The 19,067-nt window shown below is 44.8% G+C and overlaps 1 protein-coding gene, 1 long non-coding RNA gene and 1 pseudogene across 3 annotated transcripts in view; 2 read left to right on the top strand and 1 right to left on the bottom strand.

The window, feature by feature from the left end:
- Positions 1 to 2,083, bottom strand: part of traf1 (TNF receptor-associated factor 1) — a 40,906-nt gene extending 38,823 nt beyond the window's left edge. For both annotated transcript variants that reach the window (XM_078226382.1, XM_078226383.1), the window contains exon 1: positions 1,959 to 2,083. The gene's annotated coding sequence lies outside the window, so the exon portion shown is untranslated. The remainder of the gene's footprint in view (positions 1 to 1,958) is intronic.
- On the top strand, positions 1,691 to 17,551 carry LOC144502455 (uncharacterized). Its single transcript, XR_013499342.1, has 3 exons — positions 1,691 to 1,764; positions 11,102 to 11,164; positions 17,469 to 17,551. It is a non-coding gene; the product is annotated as an uncharacterized LOC144502455 (long non-coding RNA).
- Positions 8,705 to 9,977, top strand: LOC144503085 (large ribosomal subunit protein eL33-like; annotated as a pseudogene).
- Positions 17,552 to 19,067: the final 1,516 nt, after the last annotated feature.

Genomic DNA, 19,067 nt, shown 5'->3' with positions numbered 1-19,067 from the left:
GTTAGGAATAAAAATGTACAAGTTTTTGGCTTGTATCTTAATTGTGCCTTAATGAAAGAAGGCACATTCAGACAAGAGGGAAGGAGGAGAAAACAGGGCAGTCAATATCTTGCACTCTGTTTACTGCTGTACATCTCAGAATCCACCAGCAGAGAGGCAAAAGGAGCATATGGTTCCAGAAGGGAAAGACAGAAAATAACATCTTAAAAGCAAAATGTTTTATTCCCTCTCCCTTTTAGTCTGCTAAAACTGGGTCAATTTGAAAACTAAACAAACCTCCACAATAATCATTGCATAATAAATATATATACACATTTGAAACAGGATGCTTCAAAAAGTATTTCCATGAATAAAGCCATTAACAAAATAAAACATCTCCAAATAATACAGGATATCGTATTTTTCTACATCAAAAATCAAGTTGAACTTAAAAATCTAAAACCACAAAATTGATCCAATTCTAAAACATTGGCAAATGATGGCATAATTTTGTTTTCTGAATTTTCAAAAAAAGTAACATTAAAACATCTAAAACCACAAAATTTATCCTGATCTGAAAAATTTGCAAATTCCTTCATGTGCCAAGGTTTCCAATGAATACTGGACAGGACATTGAAAATATCAACTGTTGCTATTTAGGTAAAATGCTCTACATAACAAGAGAGACTGAGGTAAGTCAGTGAACAACTGGATGTTATATATGAACTGCTCACAATTTGGAGAAATGAGGGATAGAAGCATAAAATCCCTACAGTGCAGGAGGAGGCCATTTGACCCATCAAGTCTGCACCAACCACAATCCCACCCAGCCTCTATCCCCATAGCCCCATGTATTTACCTTGCTAGTCCCCCTGACACTAAGCGGCAATTTAGCATGGCCAATCAACCTGACCCACACATCTTTGGACTGTGGGAGGAAACCCAAGCAGACACAGGGGGAATGTGAAAACTCCAGACAATGACCCAAGCTGGGAATTGAACCTGGGTCCCTAGCGCTGTGAGGCAGCAATGCTAACCACTGTGCCACCGTGTTATGTATGAACTGCTCGCAATTTGGAGAAATGAGGAATGTAATGAGTTTAAGTTTATGTGTCACAAGTCGGCTTTACATTAACACTGCAATGAAGTTACTGTGAAAATCCCCTGGTCACCACACTCCAGCACCTGTTCAGGTACACAGAGAATTTAGTATGGCCAATGTACCTAACCAGCATGTCTTTCGGACTGAGAGGGGAAACCGGAGCATCCGGGGGAAGCCCACGCAGACACGGGGAGAACGTGCAAACTCCACACAGACAGTGACCCAAGCCAGGAATTGAACCTGGGTCCCTGGGCACTGTGAGGCAGCAGTGCTAACCACTGTGCTACCCTGTACTGCTCACAATTTGGAGAAACGGGGGATGTTATATGAACTGCTCACAATTTGGAGAAATGGGGGGAGGGAGATGGGAAGAGGAACTTTCAATTTAAACATAAAAAGGGAACAAAAGGGGCGTAAAGGCAACAGCTCAATTTCCAGGAGCGTCGTTTTTTTTCCCAAGCTTCAAAACGTTAAACTCTCATTTAATCCGCGCTCGGTGAATTTAAGCAGTATAATAGTGTCTTGGATATTCCTCAGGCTCGTGCAGAGGCTCCGGGCCTTCCCCGGCGGCCGTTGGAACGCCGCCTCTTTTCAAAATTTCAAAAATAACGACTGCCCGGGATGGAAACCCGACTGTGAGGACGGCGACCAAAAAGCTCAGGCAAAACGAACCGCATTTTACTGTTCAGTATATAATTTTGAAAAAAAATACATATTTACTTTGAAGCGCGGCAGTGAATTAGCCTGTCGCTGTGAGAGAAATGTCGTCGCGCGTTTGAAGCGAAAATCCGGCAGACCCCTCTTCCAGTGCCTTCTGTTGCTCCACACAAACATTGGCGAGTTAAAAGGTAAACAAATAAAAGGTCGCATACTTTACCTAAAATCTTCGTTCCACAGATTTGAAGTGTTCCCGCTTCGAATGTCCACAAAGCAGTTTGAACAGGCACTTCCTGTAGCTGAGGGGAAAGTAGCTTCCCCAAAATTAACAGGTCTTACAAATCTACTCTGATCATCAAGAACATGCATTTATGTAGCGCCTTTCACCACCCACCCACAGGATGTCCCAAAACACTTTACAGTCAATGAAGTCCAAAGATGTGCGGTTTAGGTGCATTGGCTATGCTAAATTGCCCCATAGTGTCCCGGGATGTGTAGGTTAGAGGGATTAGAACATAGAAAATAGGAGCAGAAGTAAGCCATTTGGCCCTTCGAGCCTGCTCCGCCAATCATCACCATCATGGCTGATTATCCAACTCATCAGATGGTCACATCTTCCCCCCCAATATCCTCTGATCCCCTTTGCCCCAAAAGATATATCTATCTCTGCCTTGAAAACATACAATGTTCTGGCTTCAACTGCTTTTTGTAGCGAATTCTACAGGCTTACCATTCTCTGAAGAAATTTCTCCACATCTCACACCTAAAAGGTTTACCCCGTATTCTCACATAATGACCCCTGGTTGTGGACTCTCCCCACCATCAAGAATATCCTTCATGCATCTACCTTCTCTAGTCCTGTTAGAATTTTATAGGTTTCTATGAGGTCCCCCTCATTTATGGGCGGCACGGTGGCAGAGTGGTCAGCACTGCTGCCTCACAGCGCCAGGGACCCCAGTTCAATTTCATCCAGCCCTAGATGACTGCATGGAGTTTGCACATCCTCCCTACGTCGCCGTGGGTCCCTTCCGGGCGCTCCCGCCTCCCCCCACAGTCCAAAGATGGGTGGGCCAGGCTGACTGGCCATGCCAAATTGCCTCTTAATGTCAGGGGGATTAGCAGGGTAAATATGTGGGGTTATGGGGATAGGGCCTGAGTGGGATTGTTGTCGGTGCAGACTCAAGGGACCGAAGATCTCCTTCTGCACTATAGGGATTCTATGGTTCAAAGTACTTTTTTGATCACCTTTTGTGGAAAGCCAATTCACGCATAGCAAGCTCCAGCATGAACACCAACCAGAGAGCCTCCTTCAATATGCTTGCTGGAGTCAGGGCCCAACTTTGTGATGTTGATTGAGGATGCAAGTACACATCTGGACACCAGTGATAACCAGTGGTGTAGCTAGAGGGGGTGCAGGGGGAGCGACCGCTCCCCCTGAGCACATTCTTCAAAAGTGGCGCCTTTTCAACGGGGTGTTCCTCACGGGCCCCTCAGATCTGCGATGTGTGCTGCTAGGCTCCAGGTAATCCTTCACTTTCCTCCTCAGCATTCTCAACAGCCCAGTTATGATCAGGCTTAAGTTGCATATTTTGTTTTATCAGCATTTTGCTGATGAATGCTATCAGCGTGAGTGAAATTAGATCCAGGGGATCTGAACGGGAGATTACATTACAATGAAAGTACTTCCCTTCCCAACAGCGACCTACAGTGTGGGAACGGAGTTAAAAGAGACAGGTTCAAAATTATATTTAATAACTTATCAGAGATCCTATCTAAAACAGTCTCCTCCACTTGACATTCTCACAGAATTACCACCAGTTCATGACACCAAGATTGGTGGAGTAGTGGATGAGGTGGAGGGCTGTTGTAGGCTGCAAAGAGATATAGATAGGATGCAGAGCTGGGCTGAAAAATGGCAAATGGAGTTTAACCCTGACAAGTGCGAGGTGATTCATTTTGGTAGGACAAATTTAAATGTGGATTACAGGGTCAAAGGTAGGGTTCTGAAGAATGTGGAGTAACAGAGAGATCTTGGGGTTCATATCCATAGATCTCTGAAGGTTGCCACTCAAGTGGATAGAGCCGTGAAGAAGGCCTATAGTGTGTTGGCGTTCATTAACAGGGGGTTTCAGTTTAAGAGCCGTGGGGTTATGCTGCAACTGTACAGGACCTTGGTGAGACCACATTTGGAATATTGTGTGCAGTTCTGGTCACCTCACTACAAGAAGGATGTGGAGACACTGGAAAGAGTGCAAAGGAGATTTACCAGGATGCTGCCTGGTTTGGAGGGTAGGTCTTATGAGGAAAGGTTGAGGGAACTTGGGCTTTTCTCTTTGGAGCGGAGGAGGTTGAGAGGAGACTTGATAGAGGTTTATAAGATGATGAGGGGGATAGATAGAGTGAACGTTCAAAGACTTTCCTTGGGTGAATGGAACGGTAACTAGGGAGCATAACTATAGGGTTCATGGTGGGAGATATAGGAAGGATGTCCGAGGTAGGTTTTTTACTCAGAGAGTGGCTGGGGTGTGGAATGGACTGCCTGCAGGGATAGTGGAGTCAGAAACTTTAGGAACATTTAAGAAGCTATTGGATAGGCACATGGAGTACTTCGGGATGATAGGGAGGAAATAGCTTGATCTGGGTTTCAGACAAAGCTCGGCACAACATCGTGGGCTGAAGGGCCTGTTCTGTGCTGTACTGTTCTATGTTCCATGTTCTATAAAGGTTATTAGGTGATGAATAGAATATACATCTCATTGAAATCCAACTATGCGGACGACAGCTTTTGGGGTGGAAATGGTCTTTGGGCCAAAAGAATGGATTGTTTTTTCGTTTCAAATTATTGAAAGGGCCGATTTCAGGGATTTATTAAAAATCGGTGAAATGTATTGGATAAAGTGGAGTTTGCCATAAATACTTTTTCCAAGTTTGAAGAGAACGGGACTCCACCTGCTCTAGAAATTTCCAGGATGAGCTCAGTGTGTTTTTTTTCATCCTTCACCACACCTGATGTACAATCTATTGTCGTCTCTGCCCTGCATGAATCACCACAACAACCTGAGGCTAAAACCTTTTCTATTCCTTTCGCTAACTCCGCAGTTGGCATCCCTCTCTGTCTCTCTCCTGAATGCCCGTCCCACTGGGCTCCCAGGACATGATTGAGGGTCATTGGTGGAGCGCTCCTCATTCAGCTCAGACCCTTTTCATCGGGCAGAAACCCCCAGCCACCTCCCGTAAAGCCAGCTGGAATGTCCCCAAAACACTGGCAGCATGTTGATATTTACATTTCATTCCCTCAGGCGATTAAAACAGCAGATAAATAAATGTTGATTTATGAATTAAAAACCTCCCGCAGTTTGGTGCAGAATCACACAGGCGCCTTTTTTATGTGCTCGCTCCCCCTAACTTTAGAACCTGGCTACGCCCCTGGTGATAACCATTGCATTCACCGCCCCTGCTCTTTGAAATGGTGCCTTTTCATCTTTTGCAATTGATTTATTGTTTCATTGGGAAGAAAGCACCTTCAACAGTGCTGCACTCCCTCATAATGCACTGGAGTGTTAGTGAGCCTAAATTCTTGTGCTCAAGAGCAACATTTAAAACTTAAACCACACTTGCTGGAATTCACCCTCCCAAGTGGTGTGCGTGTTGATGATGTTTTCTTCAAGCATGGACCCAAACTATGACATTCACAAAGGCAAGTGGAAAGATAATCTCCTTGACTTCTAACAGCACTTGCAGTCTCTGGAACATGGTTGTCTCCAGCACGAGCTCTCCTCTGTGATGGCCATTCTGATGCAGCTGCTGATTCAAAATCCAAATTTCAATGTGATGATATTTGGTGACGTGGCTGGTGAAGAGGCTCCAGCTGTGAAGGTAGACAGATTCAGGGATGTCTCTGGTGACATTAGCAGCCCAGATGTTCTGGTGCGACATCTGCCTGCGGTCTTAGCCACCCACATGCTGAAAGTCGCATGTGGACCTGACTCCAGCAAGCATAGTGAAGAGGCTCAAGAATATGAAGCTGCCCAATCTTACCCTAATTCTGGTAGAACTTCTCATTGGCAAGAGGCCCTTAAATCTCCCTTAGGAACATACGTTTCACAAATTGCACCATCTATTGAAATCCGCTCCATGCAATTAAATTTTATACAAAAGCATTTACTGCACATTCTTCACTTCCTCACTCTCCCCTTCTGTCCAGCTTTATCCCGATGTTCCACATTGCCATCTGGTGTAGACCCGTAGTGGAAGGAACATGGGGCTATAGGAGCAGGAGTTGGTCATTTGGCCTGTCAAGCCTGCTCTGCTATTCAAGCAGATCATGGCTGATAATCTACCTTTACGCCATTTTTCCCACACCATCCATATATCCCTTGATGCCATTAGTCTCTGGAAATCTATTGATTTCTGTCTTGATAGTGACTGAGTTTCCACACCCCTCTGGGGAATAGAATATTTCAAAGATTCACCACCCATTGAGTGAAGAAATTCCTCCTCATCACAATGTTAAATGGCTTGCCCCTTATTCCTAGACTGTATCCTCTGATTCCAGACTCACCAGCCAGGGGAAACATCATTTCCATATCTATCCTGTCACACCCTATAAGCATTTTGTAAGTTTCAATGAGGTGACCTCTCATTCTTCAAAACTCCAGAGAATACAGACCCAGTTTCTTTAGTCTCTCCTCATTAGACAATCCTGCCAGGGATTAATGTGATGATCCTCCATTGTACTCCCTCTATGGTGAGTTATATCCTTCCTTAGATAAGGAGACCAAAGCTATGCACATTACTCCAGGTGAGGTCTCTATATAACAACAGCAAGACATCCTTATTCCTGTATTCAAATCCCCTCACGATGGAGGCCAACATACCATTTACCTTCCCAGTTGCTTGTTGAACCTGCATGCTAACTTTTAGTCCCTTGTGAACAAGGACACCCAGATCTCTTTGGACATCAACACTTCCCAATCTGTCACCATTTAAGAAATGCTCTGCCTTTCTATTTTTTCTACCAAAGTGGATACTTGTACACATTATATTTCATCTGCCATGTTCCTGCCCACTCACAGCCTATCCAAATCCCCTTCAAGCCTCTTGTATCCTCCTCTCAATCATATTCTCACCTAGTTTTATGTCATCAGCAAATTTGGAAGTATTATCCTAATCATTTATATAGCTTGTAAACAGTGGTGGTCCCAGCACTGATCCTTGCAGTATCCCTGTAACAGCCTGCCATCCTGAGAATGACCTGTTTATTCCTATTACCCATTTTCTATCTATTAACCAATTCTCAATACATACCAGTATATTACCTCCAATCACCCAATTTTGTTTACTAACCTCCTGTTTGGGACCTCACCAAAAGCCTTCTGAAAATCCAAATACGCCACATTCTCTGATTCTCCTTTATCTATGCGAGAGGAAGCAGTCTCAAAAAACAACAGGTTTGTCAAAAATGATTTCCTCTTATAAATCCATGTTGACTCTGCCCAATCATATCATTATTTTCTGAGTGTCCAGTTATCACATTCTTTACCATAGATTTTAACATTTTCCCTTCCACTGACATCATGCAAACAGGTCTCTGTTTACTGTTTTCTCCCTCCCTCCCTCTTTAAATATTGGAGTTACATTTGCTACTTTCCAGTCTGCAGGAACCTTTCCAGAATCTGTAGAACCATTAATGCATCCATTATCTATAGAGCCACCTCCTTCAACACTCTAGTATATAATTCATTTGGTGCATGAAATTTATCAACCTTCTACCCAATTAATGTTTTGAATGCTATCTCTTTATTAATACTAATTTCTTTCAGTAACAAGTCCCTTGGTTCCCTAGTATCTCTGAGAGATTTTTTGGATCTTCCTCCGTGAAGACAGGCACAAAGTAATTGTTTAGTTTCTTCACCATTTCCCTACTCAGCATTATGAATTCTTCTGTATCTGCCTGTAATGGACCCACATTTGCCCTGTCTAATCTTTTCCTATCCACATTCCTACAGAAGTTTTTACTGTCCACCTTTATGACCAAAATTCTCTGGCCGTTCACACTGGCGGAGTTTTCTGGTCCGTAGGTTCCTGAGTGGGATGGCTTCCATGGGAATTCCCATCAACAGCAATGGATCCAGAGGATCCTGTCGCCAGCAAACAATACGCCACCTTCCACCACTAGAAAAATGCTGAGCGGAGACCAGAGAATCTCACCCTATATTTCTCACTAGCTTGCATTCAACTTCTCTTTCCTTTTCTCAGTTTTGTGCCCCTCATTTGCTCGATTCTAAATTTCTCCCAATCTTCAGGCTTACTACTGTTAAGCCACTTGCTTTGACCTAATGCAATTTTTAATTTCTTATGTTAGCCGGGGTTAATTTACCTTTCCTGTTGGGTTCTTTTGTCTTCGAAGAATATATATTTGTGGTGGGCACATTATGTGGGGATTTTCCCCATATTATTGGAAATCTGGGCTGGGGACTCGCACAGAGCAATGATGTTAATGAGCCATTTTACAAACCCCCAGAATCCATGAAACTCCTGCGGTCTGGTGGAGACCAAATGTTTGCTTCACTACTAAATTAGAAGGGAAAATGCCAGAAAATGGATCTTGCAGCATCTGTGGACGGAAACAGAGTTAATATTTCAGGCTGACAATCATTTATCAGAAGATACAATAACTTTGGAAGGGATATTGTGGTAATTCACCAGATTTCACTTCAACTGAAGCAAATTAATGTCATCAGTTGATGTAATTTTGAAGAAAAGTACACATTTCCTATTGATTGCTTGTTAATTACCAAGCAACACAACCTTTAACGCTGGAACTGTGCTTTCCTGTGGTAAACATCTACAACAACTTGCATTTCCAATTTTTTCCTCATAATGAAGTCATTACAGTGTTTAACCAGGTGGATAAAACAGGATTGAAAAGGGGCGGGTGATCCAGCTGCCCTGAGCAATCTCACAATGCCTGAAATATTATGCTACAAAATTGTGTTTACTGGCTACAAACGAGACCTTCGAAACCAAAGAGAGCGCACTGCTCGTTTAATGCCGTGATCAAACAGAATTTTACCTGGGCAAGAGATGTGCTTACGTCTACAAAGCAAAGAACAACACTGGGTGGCATTTTACTGGCTCGCCCTGCCCTGGAGCGGCCAGTAAAATCGCGTGAGAGCCGAGAAATAAGGATCACGCCCGATTTCTCGGTTTCCGCGATTTTATGGGCAAGAAATTTATTTATTAAATTTATTTAAATGTTGATTAACATGTCTTTAGCGAACCCGGCGCTGAATCGTCCAGGCTCACTTGCCTTTATGGTCACACCGGGAGAAGTTCTGTCCGACGAGGAAAACACCTGCCCCCCCACTAACGGGGAGCAGTCATGTTGGCCTGGCGCCTTGGCACTTCCCACTGGACAGTGCCAGCGGCAGGACCTATGGGGGCAGTGCCAGAGGCAGGGCCTATGGGTCAGTGCCGGGGCAGGGGCTATGGGATGGGACCAGGGGTGGGCCCTATGGGGGTGGGGCCATCAGGCAGGGCTTATATGATGTCTGAAAGGGTGGTCCGATCGGGAGGGGGGGGGGGGTGCTGCGCAGTCTGCAGATGCGATTGGACTGGGGGTTAGGGAGGAGGGGCTACTGCGTACTCTGCAGATGTGATCATATCAGGGGAGGGGGGCGCAATCGGTCTGGATGGTGAGGGCTAGATATCTGTGCGTTGTGGGGCTTGTGATCAACAGCGGGTCCCCGCGGTTTTGTTGGGGGGGGGAGAGAAGAGTTTGTGAGGCTGCCTGTAGCAGCAGGGGCCTGACAGCTCTCTCTCTGTCTGTCAGACCCCTGCTGTTGAAATTGCGCATGTGCAGAATCAGAGGTTTGCACATGCACATTAGCTCTCTCTACAGGCTGGCTGGTGAATTAAGCCCTGCCCACTGCCTGCCGCAGCCAGAAACAGTCTACAACATTTTTTCAAAGTCTAAGTATGTAAGATTGGACATGAAAACTCACCCCAAAAAACAGATCAGGAACTCTCCCATTTTCACGCTCTTAGAATCATTCTTGTAAAATTCCGCCCACCGTCACTCTTGGGGGTAAACCAAACATGACTCGTGTAATTTGGGGTAAAGTGACCCATGCTCATGGAAACAGCGGCATGGTGCATGCCAAGTTCAGCAGTAACCTACCCACCAAGGCTATTGGACACAGGGATTCCTGAGATGCTGTACTGATCAAGGATTTAAAGTGCAGCTGTACAGAAATTGACAATGAATAGTAAAATGATCTAAAATAAAACAAGAAAGTGGATATGGGGGAAAGCCAAAATGTGGTCAGAGTACGGGACTTTTGAAGGGTAAAGGAGTTAGTAATACAGAGATTATGGGAAAGAACTACTCAGGATGGGTGAAGTAATTAGAATCACAGTCATAGAGGTTTACAGCATGGAAACAGACGCTTCGGCCCAACTTGTCTACGCTGCCCTTTCTTTTCTAAAACCACTAAGCTAATCCCAATTGCCTGCATTTGGCCCATATCCCTCTATACCCATCGTACCCATGTAACTAAATGCTTTTTAAAATACAAAATTGTACCCGCCTCTACTACTACCTCTGGCAGCTTGTTCCAGATACTCACCACCCTCTGTGTGAAAAAATTGCCCCTCTGGACATTTTTGTATCTCTCCCCTCTCACCTTAAACCTATGCCCTCTAGTTTTAGACTCCCCTACCTTTGGGAAAAGATATTGACTATCTAGCTGATCTGTGCCCCTCATTATTTTATAGACCTCTATAAGATCACCCCTCAGCCTCCTACGCTCCAGAGAAAAAAGTCCCAGTCGATCCAGCCTCTCCTTATAACTCAATCCATCAAGTCCCGGTAGCATCCTAGTAAATCTTTTCTGCCCTCTTTCTAGTTTAATAATATCCTTTCTATAATAGGGTGACCAGAATTGCACATAGTATTCCAAGTGTTTGTACAACTTCAACAAGACATTCCAACTCCTGTATTCAATGTTCTGACCGATGAAACCAAGCATGCCGAATGCCTTCTTCACTACTCTGTCCACCTATGACTCCACTTTCAAGGAGCTATGAACGTGTACCCCTAGATCTCTTTGTTCTGTAACTCTCCCCAAGCCCTACCATTAACTGAGTAAGTCCTGCCCTGGTTCAATCTATCAAAATGCATCACCTCGCATTTGTCTAAATTAAACTCCATCAGCCATTCATCAGCCCACTGGCCCAATTGATCAAGATCCCGTTGCAATTGGAGATAACTTTCTTCACTGTCCACTATGCCACCAATCTTAGTGTCATCTGCAAACTTATTAACCATGCCTCCTATATTCTCTGTTATCCCCTTTTTAGGTTGTCACTTAGGATTGAGGATCACTTGCTTTTCTTCTGGTTTGATGAGTTCAGAGATGGCTGGTAAGTCCAATGCATGATCCTCATTGTGGGACAAGTGGTAATTGAAGGGTTGGCTAGATGGGTTGTTCAGAGGTTTGTGCAATCCTTCCAATGCCTTAACTTCGCCTACGCACACTCCCGACAAAATCGCTCATGAGTTTGATGCCTGTCTGAGTGAGCATTCTCAATTTTGGTTGGTCACAAGCCAGTGTCTCCCATGAGTTGCTGGGTATCTTTGACACCTTCAGTGACACTTTGAAGATATCCCTAAAGCATTTCCACTGTCCTGGGAGCCTCCTGCTGTGACCAAGTTATAGGTAAAGCAGTTGCTTCAGGAATCTGATGTCAGGCATGTAAATGACATTTCCTGCCCAGTAGAGCGGGTTTGTACTGATTAGTGCCTCAATGCTGGAAGTAATTAGAGTCACAGTCATAGAAGTTTACAGCATGGAAACAGCCCCTACGGCCCAACTTGTCCATGCTGCCCTTTCTTTTTTAAAACTCCTAAGCTAATCCCAATTGCCTGCATTTGGCCCATATCTCTCTATACCCATCGTACCCATGTAACTATCTAAATGGCTCGGGAAAGGAGCCAGTTGTGCAACTGTCTTTCTTGCCTGAGAATTTAGACGATCTTGCAAAGACATCACTGGTGGTACTTCTCTAATGGTTTGAGGTGCCTGCTTTAGGTTATCCAAATCTCAGAAGCGGAGAGAAGTGTGTGGGGGAATAGTGGCTGATTGACCTATATTGTGAAGAAGAGAAAGGAAAACTTACTCTTAATGCACCTGCATAATTTCTCTTTTTTTATTTAAATAGCAGGAAGGACATTTTTTGAAGCTTGAGAAGCTTAGTGTTTAGGGAAATGAAACTTTGATTTCAGGCACCCAACATCACCATGAATCCTTCCAAGTAACCAAATTTGAAGCAAAGCTCCCTTTACTCGATCCCAACAACATGCTTTGCCCCAATCTCAGAAAAGCTCTGCATTACCCAAGTATGACAAGATTCAATTTTCAACACCAGGCATCTGTGGTATCTTTGAGTGAAATTGCCAAATTGGTACCAAATTTGAAATCATCTTATGATGTAGGTGATTGCCCAGTTTGAACTAGTTTGATCATTCAATCTCATTTCACATAAACTACTTGGATATACACTGGTAAGCTATAAGGTTTCAACCCAGGAGCTTGAAAATGCGATTAGGCTGGATAACGTTTTCAGCTAGCTCTGACAAGATGAAATAAATGGAACCAGGAAAGTGCAGCTCCACCCAGCTGGACAACAGTGGGAAGCTTTGGAGGAGGATATAAGACTGTAAGACATAGGAGCAGAATTAGGCCTCTCGGCCCATCGGGTCTGCTCCACTATTCAATCATGGCTGATATTTTTCTCATCCCCATTCTCCTGCCTTTTCTCTATAACCCCTGATCCCCCTATTAAGCAAGAACCTATCCATCTCTGATATGGTTTGGTTGACTGTGCCAAAGGTTGCAGACAGTCAAGAAGGACTGTGCAAAAATTTTCTGTTTCTAAAGCTCCCAACAGACATTGGGTGGGATTTTCCAGCCTCACTCGCCCCGAAACCGGGGAATCCCAACAGAGGTCAACGGGCTTTTCCATGGTCCGTCCCTCACCATTCCTATGGCGGGCGGGACGGTAAAATTCACCGCATTGCCTTTCATTTAATCAGTCTGTGTTACATTTGAATTCTGGTCATCCAGTTCCTTACATGTGGATAATGCCAATAGATGAGAGGCAATAGATGACTGCTTCAACAAACTACTAACCAATGATGCCAATGTGCTACCTGAAATACAGAAGAAGAAATTTGTTGGAAATCAGTTGGAGTTCAGCATGCTCGCTGTAGTTCAGAGCAATCTGCTATTCACTAATAAATGTTTCCCCAGTTGTTACCAAACCAGAAGCTGTTTTTTTCTCCTTTATTTCCTTTGGCTGGAATTTTCCATAGGTTCCCCAGTGATGAGGAGAGCATTCAATGGGAAACCCTGTTGACAACGGTGAGACCAGAAGATCCCATTGCTGGCTAATGGCAGGCCGCCTCCACCACCATGAAACACATGGCCGATTGTGCAGGAAATCCCACCCTATATTTCTCTTAAAACTAGTTATAAGAACACTTTCTGTCCAGTCCCCTGGTCTTCCCGGCCACCTATTGTCAAAGGGGAAAATAACCTTGTTTCTGGCTTCTGCTTCTGCTCTCGATTGTGTTGGAGATCTGCCACAGGCCCAATATGAGTGCAAACTGGGGTCATTACACCAATACTTTTCTATCTTCCTCATTACAACACTCCACCTTATCTCCATGAAGTTCACCACTCGAATGGAGCTACTCTATAGGACAAGTGGAAAGCTACTTAACCGACAACGCCTCCATTCCAGAACCAAGATCCGTCAATCTCTATCATGGAACTGCAGTATGCTAATGAAACTTGCGTATGCGCACACTCAGAGGCTGAGCTCCAAACTATCGTCAACATATTCATGGAAGGCTATGAAAGAATGGGCCTTAAGCTAAACATCCGGAAAACAAACATCCTCTACCAGCCTGCATCCGACGTGCAACCCTGCCCCAAATGTCAAGATCCACAGAAAACCATTGGACAACATTGATCATTTCTCCGACCTTGGGAGCCTCCTCTCAGTGAGGGCAGACATTGACAAAAGAGTGCTTGATGACAAAGACCCTCTAACAAGGCACCAACCTCATGGTTTACAGGGCTGCAGTGTTACCGGGTCTCCTGTATGAGTCAGAGACATGGACAACTTACAGCAGACACCTTGGGCCCGATTTTACCATCGCGTTGCGCCCGTTTTCAGGCACAAAAACTTGATAAAGTCGGGCGTGAGGCGAGTAGCATGATCTGCACCCACTCCGTGCCAGCCCCCCATTTCCCAAGGCCTGGAAATGGCCGCAATTGGTACAGTGCCCGAAACGGGCGCGACAGCCATTTAAATGCATTTGAATATACTTAATGGGCTGCACGCCCAACCTTACCGGCCCTACCGATTCGGGCGTTCCAGTTAGTGAGAAGGTGGATGCATAGCGTCCGGTGGCTCTCTGCTTGAGATGGGTGGGGGGGAGAGATGGGGGCCTGCTGCCACTCTGCCTCAGATCAGTGGGGGAGAAAGGCGGGGTCTGCTGCCACCTTGCCTGAGATTGGTGGGGATGAAGGGGAGAAGGGGCCCGCAATTGGTCTTGGGGGGGTGGGGGGATAAGGGGGTCAGTAATGTTGTGGGGGTGGGACAATGTCTGTGGGGTCAGGGGGAGGCATTATCCAGCCCAGGAGGGATGTGGCAGGGGAGCAGCATTCTATTTTTTTTTTCTGCGCATGTGCAGTTGGAGGCTCCGATCGGAGCTGCAGGGTTTTGGGCGCGTTAAGCCCCACCCACAGGCTTGTGCAGCATGATTCGGAATCGCTGATATTTTTGTAGGCACAGTCCGTATGGGGGCGCCTGAGAACGGGTCTAAAAGTTGTATCTGAAACACTCCCAATTTTAAGTCCGCCCAGCACTCAGAATCAAAATGGTAAAATAGGGCTCCTTAATTCCTTGGAGAAATATCACCAGCGACACCTCTGCAAAACCTTGCAAATTCAATTCTAATATCAGTGTCCTCTTTCAGGCCAACAGTCCCAGTGTTGAGGCATTGATTATAGTTAAATCAGCTACATTGGGCAGGTGCGTACTTGTGAATCCTGTGTTTAACAATAAAATCAAATGCACATTTTTTTCATGATTACATTACATAACATTGAATCTCTTGAGGACGAATCTTCCTTTGCATGTGAGGAGAGGGAAATCAGTGAACCCAGACTACTTCAGTCAATGAGATACAAATATTAGTTCTTTCTACCAGTGATAGTTTACAGTATGAGATGAACTGGGGAAAGAAAAATAAGAAGAATTAGTTTCCCAAATCTCCCCTGTAGCCAGATTCTGGGTAGAATCGGATCTCCATTTCCAGCCCCAGCATGTGACTCTCCTGCTTGGAGAATATCAATTCTAATTAAGCGGTTGAATTGATTCAGTACCATGAAAATGTCAGTGAAACAAACCTTGAAACCACAATTATTAGGAGGGGCGTGATTAAAGAGGAAACAGGAAGTAAGGGAGGGCTGTTCATTTCGTGGGACTTTCCTAAAGTACAAAAACATGATTAATCTGTTATTAAGCATTTGATGGTTCTAAAATCCCCTACGTTTAAAAAAGGTTTATAACTGTTACAACACCAATGAAATAGTTTCAACGATGGTGCATCAAACAATACTCTGTGATTGTACTTCATGAGAAATACTACACACCACATCCAGACACATTAGAAACACTAGTTTATAGTTTTCGCAATCCTGTTGATGTTTGCGGTCTATTAAATTCTTTATGGATAAGCTACTGATGACATCATTCATGTATTTACATGCGATGCCAGTTAAAGTGAGCTCATTACTAGGAAGCTCCCAGTAATTTCCCCCCCCACCCCGGTTTGACACCCACTTTCTTGGATTGGCCAGATTGCTAATTACTGGCAGCAATAGTTTTTAGTTATAGCGATCCTTTCAAGAAACAGTTGGGGGTAGTGGGAAATAATTCCAATTCAGCCCAGTTATAAAATATCACCAATTAATAGAACAATTATCATGTAGAAATACATCAAGTCGATTTCATTAGAGAGGGAAATGGAAAAAGGATATAAGAAGGAATATGAGAAAAGATTAGCGGATAGCATTAAAGGAAACCCAAGAATATTTTATAAACATGTTAAAGTAAGAGAATAGTTAAAGAAATGGGATGCCAGATTAGAGGAGGAAATAGTCGTATGGTAGTGTAGAATTTGGGTACAGTTTGATGAAGGGTCATCCAGACTCGAAACGTTATCTCTGTTCTCTCTCCGCAGATGCTGTCAGACCGGCTGAGATTTTCCAGCATTTTTTTCTATGTTTCAGATTCCAGCATCTGCAGTAATTTGCTTTTATCTTGAGTACAGTCAACTTGCGTTGTTCACGGGAGTTCCATTCCCTCGAGATTTTGCAAAGAGTGAAATTGCAAACAGTGGGCGTGGTTTATAATGGAACCTCATTCCTAACATGCCACAGGAACAGTTGGAATAAAAATGAAAATTTAGCTTTATTATAATTATATTTTGGTATTATACGCAGAGAGTGGTTGGGGTGTGGAATGGACTGCCTGCAGTGATAGTGGAGTCAGACACTTTAGGAACATTTAAGCGGTTATTGGATAGGCACATGGAGCACACCAGGATGATAGGGAGTGGGATAGCTTGATCTTGGTTTCATATAAAGCTCGGCACAACATCGTGGGCCGAAGGGCCTGTTCTGTGCTGTACTGTTCTATGTTCTATCAATAACATCAACAAATTAATGAACACATCCAAAGTGCCTGCTGAATCTCAGTTATCATAAATTCTGATCCCATGTACGGCAGGGCTAAAGGTGGCTGCATGGAGTAATCCCAGTCATGTTGAATGTTTCTACCTAGATAGATCCAAAAAAACTTATATTTTCTTTGGCTTCTTTTGCCAATGCATGATAATTGACATTTATGGTTCCTATAAACCAGGGTTTCCCAAACCTTTTGAATCAAAGAACCCCTAGTGACCTCCCAAGTGCATCGGGGAACCCCAAGCATTTTTTTGCTGCGAAATAGAAACGGATACAGAAATCAAATCTAAACAAATCTTTTCTAGCTATATCTTTGCATAGATTAGGAATTAGAACTTTTCAGCCCTTCAGCAGTGCTCCAGGATTGGCCTATTGCTGTAATTATTTTTGAAATTGGTCGGTTACTCCTTTCGGACCAATGTTTGCCAGTCACGTTGTGGCCGCTAGCTCTGTGGACCCTTTGGAAGCCTTCTGTGGGCTCCTGGAGGTCTGCGGACCCCAGTTTGGGAACTCCTGGTTTAAGGCTATGATGTAGCACAGAACATGGTGCCTGTGCTAGCTCTTCAGTAGAGTACAGTCCAATGAATCCCATTCCCCTGCTCTTTCCCCATAATCATGGAAGAACACCTCTTCACATCTCCCCTCTGATTCTTTGGTCACAGAATCACAGTATTGTTATAACACAGAAGGCTGCCATTCAGCCCGTTGTGCCTGTGCATGCTCTCAATGGGGCAATTTACATAATGCCACTCCCTTACTTTCTCCCTGTAGTCCTGCGCATTGTTTCTTTTCTGCCATCTGCCCTTATGTCTTCTTAGGCTGTCAAATTTTGCATTGTAACTCCCTGCAAAGCTCCTTTCATGTGAAAGACACTATATAAATACAAGTTGTTTCTCTCTCCACAGATGCTGCCAGAATTGTTGAGTATTTCCAGCTTTCTCTAAAACTCAACAGTGGTCAGGGACCTACTCAAGAACCCCATAATCAGGTAGAGAGCCTCAGGAGAAGCTCTTGAAGCTTGAGCATTTATGGAGTCAGAATAATGCCTCTGCTTCTATATTACCATTTATTTCAACATGTATCCCTGAAATACGTTGCAAGATCGAATGCATTAAATCTTTGAGCAGTGTGAAGGTACTAGCTCCATATGTGAGGGCCGAGAACTCCACTCTGTGTGATGGAAGAAACAGAAATGAAATGCTAGTTACTGACAGCACAGACCCTCCTCATCTCACTTGAGTTGAGGGACCCCAGCTGAGCACACATATACATTCAGGATGTTGAACAAGCTTTCTGGTATTTCTGAATGAGTTGAAAGGTGATTGAGAAGTAGAGCTCCATGTCGTTGGAACATGCGTAGGCTGATTCAATGTCTGTTCGCGATTCTCCTGGCCCCTTTCTAATGGTGCGAACCAGACCATACCCAGAAAGGGTGCGAGTCTGATTAGCAGATTTAAAGTAGTATTAAAATGTGCATAGCCTGTTCAATTCCCAGTGCACAGAATTCACCGGCCTTAGGGCGTGGTCCAATAACGGCGAAAATAACTACTGGTCTCCACTAGTGGAAACCTGGTGCGATGGTCACGCTGGGAGGCTTGGAGGCCACTGAAGCCCCCAAGTGGTCAGGGGCATGGCAAGGCAGTGCTATCAGGCAGTGGCCACCTGGCGAGGCCCACCTGGCACACTGGCAGTGCCCAACTGGCACACAGGCGGTGCCCCAGTAGTGGCCACTGGACACCTGGCAGTAGCCATCAGACAGCGCTAGCTGGGCACCGCCAGTGTGCTAGGGGCAATGCCAAGGGGGTGGCCATGACGGAGGTGCTATTTGTGTGTGGGGGGAGGGGGATTTGTGCAGGGATGGATCATGAAGGCAGTCTTGATGGGAGGGGAATGTCGTCCTGATGGAAAGCATGTCAGGTTGGGCAGGAGCACCCATCGGGAGGGCCATGATTCCGGTGACCTGCATCGGGGAGGGGGTGGGGGAACATGCCGCTGATGAGGTGGGGTGTCCCAATGTCCATGGGATGAGGGAGGGGTCTCTCAATGTACTCTGAAATAAGGGCACCCTTGCAAAACGGTGCACAAGCATTCAGAAGCCGGGCTTACTGACATGCTTTGGCCCCAACCCCCCCCCCCCCCCCCCCCAGTACACACACAAAACTCACAATCTCTAAAAAAAAATGACTGAGGATTGCGGTGCGGAGTGCGCCTGAGAGACCAGTGCGGATCACTCCATTATTCTCGCCAGTATGATGCTTAGAAATTTTTGGGAAGAATTCTGGTCTGGGAGGCAGTATGTAGATCGGGCAGAGGACAGGGAAACTCTGGAGTTCACTTTGCAGGGGTTGGAAAAGAAGCCATTGCTCGAGATGCTCTGGCTATTTCTGGATAAATAAGAAGATCGGCACGGATACCTGCAATATCGCTGTTTTAGTGAAATATCTACATTTTTGGAAAGTGTTAAGATTGCAGTCTTATCCATATCCTGAATCATTTCTGATATT

The sequence above is a fragment of the Mustelus asterias genome, chromosome 13, assembly GCF_964213995.1.
Source record: "Mustelus asterias chromosome 13, sMusAst1.hap1.1, whole genome shotgun sequence".
NCBI classification, from domain to species: domain Eukaryota; kingdom Metazoa; phylum Chordata; class Chondrichthyes; order Carcharhiniformes; family Triakidae; genus Mustelus; species Mustelus asterias.
This window is presented reverse-complemented; position numbering and strand designations above follow the sequence as displayed.